The following is a 7,675-nucleotide window of genomic DNA, read 5'->3' on the forward strand; positions in this document are numbered from 1 at the left end:
GAATAAACAAAAAATACTAACAGACATAGTCAACACATTATTATAGACATGAGTCATGTGACTTATTCTTCAGTCCAGCTATTGCTCGATCGACTGATCAAAAAGCAAAATTGTTTTGGAGGAATTTAATATCACTGTTACTGCATCGTGCATGTTTTGCAGTGTCAAAGTCAACATAAAGGACTGTTTTTAAACTAAATATGATGTAACTTGTCCACAACACTTAACCTTACCTCCAGCCAGGCTCAGCCACACCATGACTGCCCTCGTTCCCCGCCCCACAGTTTTATTCACCCTGCTGTATCGTGTGTGTGTGTGTGGTCACGGCATCACGGGACAGTTGGTCACCTCTCACGCACACACTATGCCCTGCTTACCTGAACATTATCCACCACTTCGCCACAGTTCATTACAAACTCACACACATATCCCTTTCATTAAAATACAGTCTCACCTTTGTGTGCCTTAAGTGAAGAGCTGGCTGTTTTGGGGTTCTCATTAAAGCTCATTATATTCATATTAAGCATTATAAGCCTGGTCAGCAGAAGGAGCAGAGAGGGCAGAAAAAAGGATTAGAGTGCTGGAACGGTCAAGTCTGTTTTACAACACGGTCCAAGACAAGCTGGGAAGTTCCCCTGCTGATTTCTTACCTGCTACCAATTTACAGTTGAACTTGAGTACATGTAAATGTCTAGACATCATTGTTAAAAACACATATTTTACCTCAGTCAAAACATACGCATGCCAAACGTATGCTCCATCACAGAAGCACAGCAATACTTTAGAGAAAAACGTTGTCAAGCTCACTGTCTGCATCGAACACTCCAAGATTTTAGCTCATAGCACTGATAAACAATCAAACATGTTCTCATTCACACACACACACTGAGTAAACCAACAGCTGCAAGATACGGCTGCTTGAACTGTCATCATCTGTTGGGCAGAGTAAACGGAAATCAAATTTCCTGCATTATACTTTTTAGATGACTCACACATTCAGTCACACAACAGCAACCAGCGGGTGACGGTAATAAGCGTATCCAAGCCGCTCAGAGCCCAGTCAGTCTGTCCAGCAGACATCAGCTGTTGATTTTCTCACTGTATGTGTGTATGGGTAATTGCGTGTTGGTTTGTGTTTCAATCTGTGTCCATCTGGGTCTATGTTTCTTGTTATTAATGCCTGACTGTGCGTGTTTGCATATGCAGAGTAGACTGTGGGTTTGAGACATTCAAACCCACAGTCTAGTGGAGCGTACGAAAGTGTGTACATGAAGTGTGTGTTGTTTTAGGGTTTTTTAGGGACACTGTATTGGAGCTCAGTCTTGGACAATATCATTATTTCCACTTTGTGGGTCAATACTGATCAAGTGGATTAAGTGATGGAGACACTGAGGACTCAGTCAGTCTCTCATAAGGCTTAGATGTATTTATTACACTCTGGAGGAAGCAGAACCAATCTGAATTTCTATAACCCATCCAGTTGGAATATGTGAGTGTGTGGCTTTTAGTTTTGTTGTTCATAAGCATCCCGCAGAACAGGTGTCAGTCCCACTGGAAATTGGGCTAAATCCTGTGCACCTGCGTTCCTATGAAGCAAAGGAATTTCTCCTTGGCTTAATCCTCCTGCCGATTTTCAACCCATTTGTTAAATAACTCCTCCTTTTCTCTCCCACCCCCTCCTTTCCTCCATCTCTCCCTTCTACACCCACACCCCCTCTCATCCTGTTCTTTCTCTTGTCTCTTCCTTTTCTCCCTTTCCTCCACCTCTCCTTTTCTGTCTCCAGGGAATAGCCTCTGTTCTGCAGCGTAGGTCCGATAACGAGGAGTATGTGGAGGTTGGACGCCTCGGACCCTCTGACTACTTTGGTGAGTTTCGCACCACATACAATCAGCTGTTGTAACTGGTTCAAGTTATACCTTAAAGTTAGCATATACTGTAGATACATAAATTGTGCATGCAACCCTGGCTTGTCGCATAGCTGAGAAAGTTCAAAGGTTGGTTAAATTGCACTGATGTGTGGCATTTGTAATTGGTCTTAATATTGCAGTTTTGCAATTTGCATTTAAATTGCACTTGGTTGAACTAATGCTAAAATGAATGCTAAGACATACATTGCACTCCTACACAAAGCATACACGTTAACACATTTGTATTCATTAGGGCTGTCATTGTTAACTTGTGATTAATCCGGAAAATCTGAATTTGTTAAAAAAAACATTACATTGCCAAATTCAGCCCTAACTTCGTAATGTAATTCTAGTCTGGATACAGTATATGCAATATGATAGTGGCAGGGAGAATACTACCATATGAAAAGATATATAGCGTAAAGTATACAGAGGGAAATCAAAGCAGCTTTTTGTGACGGCGGCTTTGTGGATGCTTTTGCTTAGAGTCGGAAAATCATGCCAGAAATTCTGAAATCACTAAAATAACAAAGTTTAAAAAAGCTTTCTCTTTCTCATGCATTCGTTATTAAAACATCCCAACTATTGATTAATCACAGGTTATTACTGCGATAAACAAAATGTAATGTTTTCATTGACTCAAAACTGTTGTTTGTCCTGTGTACCTCTTCCTCCTCCAGGTGAGATCGCCCTCCTGTTGAACCGTCCCAGGGCAGCCACCGTAGTCGCTCGTGGTCCGCTGAAGTGTGTGAAGCTGGACCGGCCTCGCTTTGAGCGTGTGCTGGGTCCGTGCTCAGAGATCCTCAAGAGGAACATCCAGAGATACAACAGCTTCATCTCCCTCACAGTGTGACACCTCAGCCCCTCTGGGCTCCACCAGCAGGGGTGGGCAGCATCAGCATCAGAGTTTGGGTCTGTGGGTAGGGTGAGGTTAGGAGAAGGGGTAAAGGACATGGGTTTTACATCCACAACTACAGGGCGCTCATTTCCTGCCTTTTTCCCATGTTGCTCGTTTATTTTCTTTTGATCTTGTGCACTTTGACTTGACCTGTGCTGTCACGTAGCTTTATGTCAAAATCAACATGCAGGAGTGTAAAAATCAGATAATACAGGTAAATGAGTCATTTGTACAGTGTGGCAACTGTATATATGATGCATGCTTCTAAACTGACAGAGAAGGGTGTTTTCACTTTCATGAATTTATGAAGGGTACAGTCGAATTCAGGAAAAACGAAGGAAGTGAAGTCATGTTTACGTCCAGTTGTTTGCCTATTTTTTTCACAGTGTGAAAGAAAAAAAAATGTGGCTGTTTCATTTTTAGTGCTTCTTATGTGTGCTTTTACTGCTATTATCAGTTGGGGGATTTATTAAAGGCAGTGATATGTTGAGTTAAGATTATGTCAGCCGAATAACAGCTTTTTCTCAAAAAAATCCTTTCTGTTCTCAGTCTGATCTATGAGCTGTGGGATTCCAAAAGAGCAGTAAATGTTATCAGTCCGGTCCACAAAAACACAAACAACCTGACATGAAACACACAACTGTTCTCTATATGCTTGCACTGTCTCAGGACTAGGTCAATCCTCAAAACACACACACACACACACACACACACACACACACACACACACACACACGCACGCACACACACACACACACACACACACACACACACACACACACGTCTTTCCTGTTGCTTTCTTACGCTGTTTTAGTTTTATGTTACAGTAAATTGCTAGATGACAGCTTTTGCACCACTTAAGAGTTTGTAATGTTGGTTCAATACTGATGTTTGATTTAGCACTTTTTAAGACATTACTTATATGATATAATTATATAAAATAAATATGTAAAAAAATATGTATTTGTGTTGCTTTCCTTTGATCTAATGTTATCTGTCAAAGATGCACAACTGACCCAGTGACCAATGTTGTATACAATGGGACCTTATGAAAAGAATATTTCTATATTCTCTCTCTTTATGTCTTTCTTTCAACTATCAACCATCTTGGGCAAATAAAGATTAGCTTCTGAAATCCTCTCGATTTGAGTCGTTATTATCCCTTAATCGGCCCCTCCTTGACCCTGTGTAAATGTGACTCTTCACTTGTTTCCGCTTCCTCATCCCAACTTCTGGCAACCTCACCTCCTCTCCTGACTAGACTTACTTCTCTTTCATTTAACTCATCTAACACCCTACGTCTCTCAAGCGTCATATCTCAATTAGCCTCCATTGTCTTTCTCCAAAGTACTAACTGTCCTCTTCCCCCAGGTACCTCCTCTCCATCCCGGCTTCCCTCCACTATTTGCTCTTCAGCGTCCTCACATTAAGTCAAGTGTCAATCATCCGTCAGTCTGAGCCGTCAGAGCTCCTCCCAGCCAGTTTACCCCACAGTGGACTAAAGCCTCTACAGCTTTGACACATTCCTCTTCATCTTAATGCCCACTAAATCAACTTAGGAATGTGCCCCTTATTGCCGACATTGAGTTTAGTACCTCCCCTCCCCACAAATACAAATACACACAAGCTCACACAATCCATTTGACAATACACAAACAAACAAACACACACAAAAAAATCCAAAATACACTAATTTGGGGTTTGTAGATCTTGAGGGAAAAACGTAATGCTTTACGATCTGCAAGGATTTCAGTTTTGGTGTCCAGGAAGAATAACACATCTCTAGTCATGGCAGTTTACTAGGATTAACATATCAGAACATTTGATGAATTCATGCCGAACATTACTACTCTTTCTCTCTTCTTATTGACATGCTTACTAGAGAGAGAAATAGCAGTTGCATGCATGCCATGTATATGAAAACATAATCTACAAGTTCCAGATAATATTGATTAAGTGGACCTTGAGTTAGCATTGGTTATTCAAATTGTTGTTTCATATCAAGGCTGCAATTTGAGTCCAACAAAGAGTTCCTGAAAGTGCTTTGGATGCAATCATAACAGGTACTGAGCTCCCAATTTCATCAGATGCATCTCCATGACAACAGTGTGTCGTCAATGGATGGATTTTGTATGGATGGATGAACTCTGTTCACTAAAAAGATAGTAAGAAGACCTTGAGTTGCGTTTGCTTTGTAAAAAAACAATGAAGAAAGCCTCTTTTTATAACGCTCGTAATATCAGAAAGAAAACCAGAGCTGGCCTGTTTTGTTTTATGTGTGTGTGTACTGTGTGTGTGCGTGTGTGCGTCCACAGCACCTGATTAGGCAGGGCCATTACTGGGCCATCCTGGGTGGGCAAGCCGAGGACAAAACTTGGCACTGTCGCATGAGCAGTAAGATGAAGCCTTGATAACGTGGCACTCTGCCAATGTTCAAATACAAGAGCACGACCAAACACACACGTTCACACACTCTTTTACCAACTTTTAATTTAGGTCACTCAGTTCTGTGTTTGGGCCCTTTATGCTCTCATAGTCCCATAATCTGTGCTACAGCTCCTGCAGTCCCACTGTGCCTGTAACGCTGAAGCCAAAAACCTTTCGCCAGCCAAGCAATCATCGGTTCAGGTAACCACACTTTCACATTGAAAGAAACATGATCACCATGTTAGGATAAACTCAGCCATCAGCACTCAGACGGTCAACAACAGCCAATTTAAAAGGATGTTTTTTTTCAATTTATAATTCTACCTGAGTGTCTTAAAAGGACTCGGTTGTATTTACGTTCACTTGATGCACCGCAAAAGAAAAGCTTGGAGAGCATCCAATTTTTCGGGTGATGGTGAGGAACGTCCACTGCAGAACTTCAAACTCAGAACAAGGATATATCAAAAAAATAAACATTGCTATTGTTCTTACAGTATGTGACGTTATTTGTTTAATTGCTTTGTGGCTACACATTGTGTTTTATTGTTGATATCACGAATGCAAACATGTTTTTTTCCATGTTTGTTTTTTTCGCAGCCAGCTTGTTTTTGCTCTCCCCTCATTCTCATTCAGTGCCAAACAGGAGAGGAGGAGAGCTACAGTAGCAGGGTGTTGGGTGGATGAATGACCTCCACCCTTTTTTTGCTGCTGCCTCTTGGCTCTTGTACAACTTGCAGCTACTCCCACAGCTAAGTATGTTTGATGCAAGGCTCCTGTGTATGTTGTTGTCCAAACAAATAAGAGCCAGTGGGAAGGAGTTGAAGGAGGAGACAGAAAGGAAGCAGACGGAGGTGGAGGAGGCAATGAACATGGAGGAGGAGGAGTATGACCTCTGATAGGCTCTCCTTTTTTTGTGCACTCCTGAGTGGTGTGAAATGTACGGAACACCACTGAGATACATTTTAAAGAATGTATCCCAGCATGGGAACTGTTGCCTCCTCATTTACAGGACGGCTTTTTAAGTACATTCCTCCAAATTCCAAGTTTTATATAGAGATCGCCAGAAATTTACAAGATAGGATGGCTGGGAGCGATTTGGTTTGTGTGTGTTTGTTGCATCCCCTAACCAGTCACAGCCACCCATGATCTCATGAGAGGATGTTTTATTTGGTGCTGCATATTTAGATCTGGCACAGTTAGAGTAGCCCCTGGGCGTGCGACCCTCACCCCCACTTTATCCCTCTCTCTTTCTCCGTGATTCTCTCTCTTTTGTTTCCTGTCCTCCTCTCTTGTGCTCTGTGTTCCCATAGTCGCCATCTCTGCCTGCTGCCTCCTATCCCTTGTCTGGCGAGATCAAGCTAATTAAAATGCCTGCCAACATTTTTTGCTGCCTTCTCCCACCTCCATGATCCCTACACCCTGGTGGAAATAAAAATCCCCCCTAAACCTCCTGCGCTAATGACCAGAGCCTTTGATACGCAGCTCTTCTCTTTTCTAGATGTATTGGGTGTGGCGACCTGACTCTTCCAGAGTTCAGCCTCGCTGGGTCGAAGCTCTCGGTCCAGGGCCATCTCCTCTCTGCCTGGTCCCCAATTCTGCTGCTCTGATTCTCAGCTCTAATCGTGACCTTCTCGGGTCAAAGGTCACCCACCCAGGCCTGGTCACAGGTGATTGAGCAATGGTGGGGCTGATGGGATTGAAAGGTTAGGGATGAGAGGGGGTGTCGGGCCGAGGTCAGGGGGAGACGGAGAGTCCGAAATTGGGTCAGGAGATCATCACAAGGTCCGGCTCAGGTAGTGACGACACAGTAACCTGGTGGTCAGATCTGGTTTCACTTAATGGAAACAAAATAAAAAATACCAATTTAGTATTGCTCTTTAATACCATTCTAGTACTCGCAATGGACAGTCAACAAAATGTGAGGCAGAAACAGAAAAAACAGGATGTCTTATTCTACACATTGTTCTTTCTTGTTAAAACGTGGCGCTCAACATCAACAACAACAACAACAACAACTGAATCATCAACAATTTGATCGGAGTTTCAGTAGTCTATGTAGTTTATTCGTAGTCTTTGGCCCGGCTGGTGGGTTTATTGTAGCCTACACTTTTCTTCACATATGCAACACCTGTAGGCAGACTTTGATGAGTACAATTGACACACTTCCCCTTTAATTTGTTCAACATCTTTTAGATTAACAGTCATTAACTAACATAATGATCGTTCCACTTCCTTCCGCTGTTTTAGGGACAGGTTCTCTGTCGTTGGTCTGAGGTCGGACACGGCCGACTGCCTCAGATTAAAGAGAGGAGAAAGAAAGAAATGAACGAGGGGTTGAGATAGCATCTGTTTGTTTTTCTGCTTTTCTTTCCCAAGCTTGTTATCGTTCCTCATTTCCTGCTGGACGACAAGTAAATAATTCACATGTATACATGTACCAAC

The 7,675-nt window shown here is 42.5% G+C and overlaps 1 long non-coding RNA gene across 1 annotated transcript; it reads left to right on the forward strand.

Annotated features, from left to right (window-relative positions):
* The first annotated feature begins 1,782 nt into the window (after positions 1-1,782).
* On the forward strand, positions 1,783-3,941 carry LOC104945696 (uncharacterized). The gene is made up of 2 exons (XR_798366.1): positions 1,783-1,866; positions 2,589-3,941. It is a non-coding gene; the product is annotated as an uncharacterized lncRNA (long non-coding RNA).
* Positions 3,942-7,675: the final 3,734 nt, after the last annotated feature.

This window comes from Notothenia coriiceps, unplaced genomic scaffold (genome assembly GCF_000735185.1).
Source record: "Notothenia coriiceps isolate Sejong01 unplaced genomic scaffold, NC01 NC01_scaffold00009970, whole genome shotgun sequence".
NCBI classification, from domain to species: domain Eukaryota; kingdom Metazoa; phylum Chordata; class Actinopteri; order Perciformes; family Nototheniidae; genus Notothenia; species Notothenia coriiceps.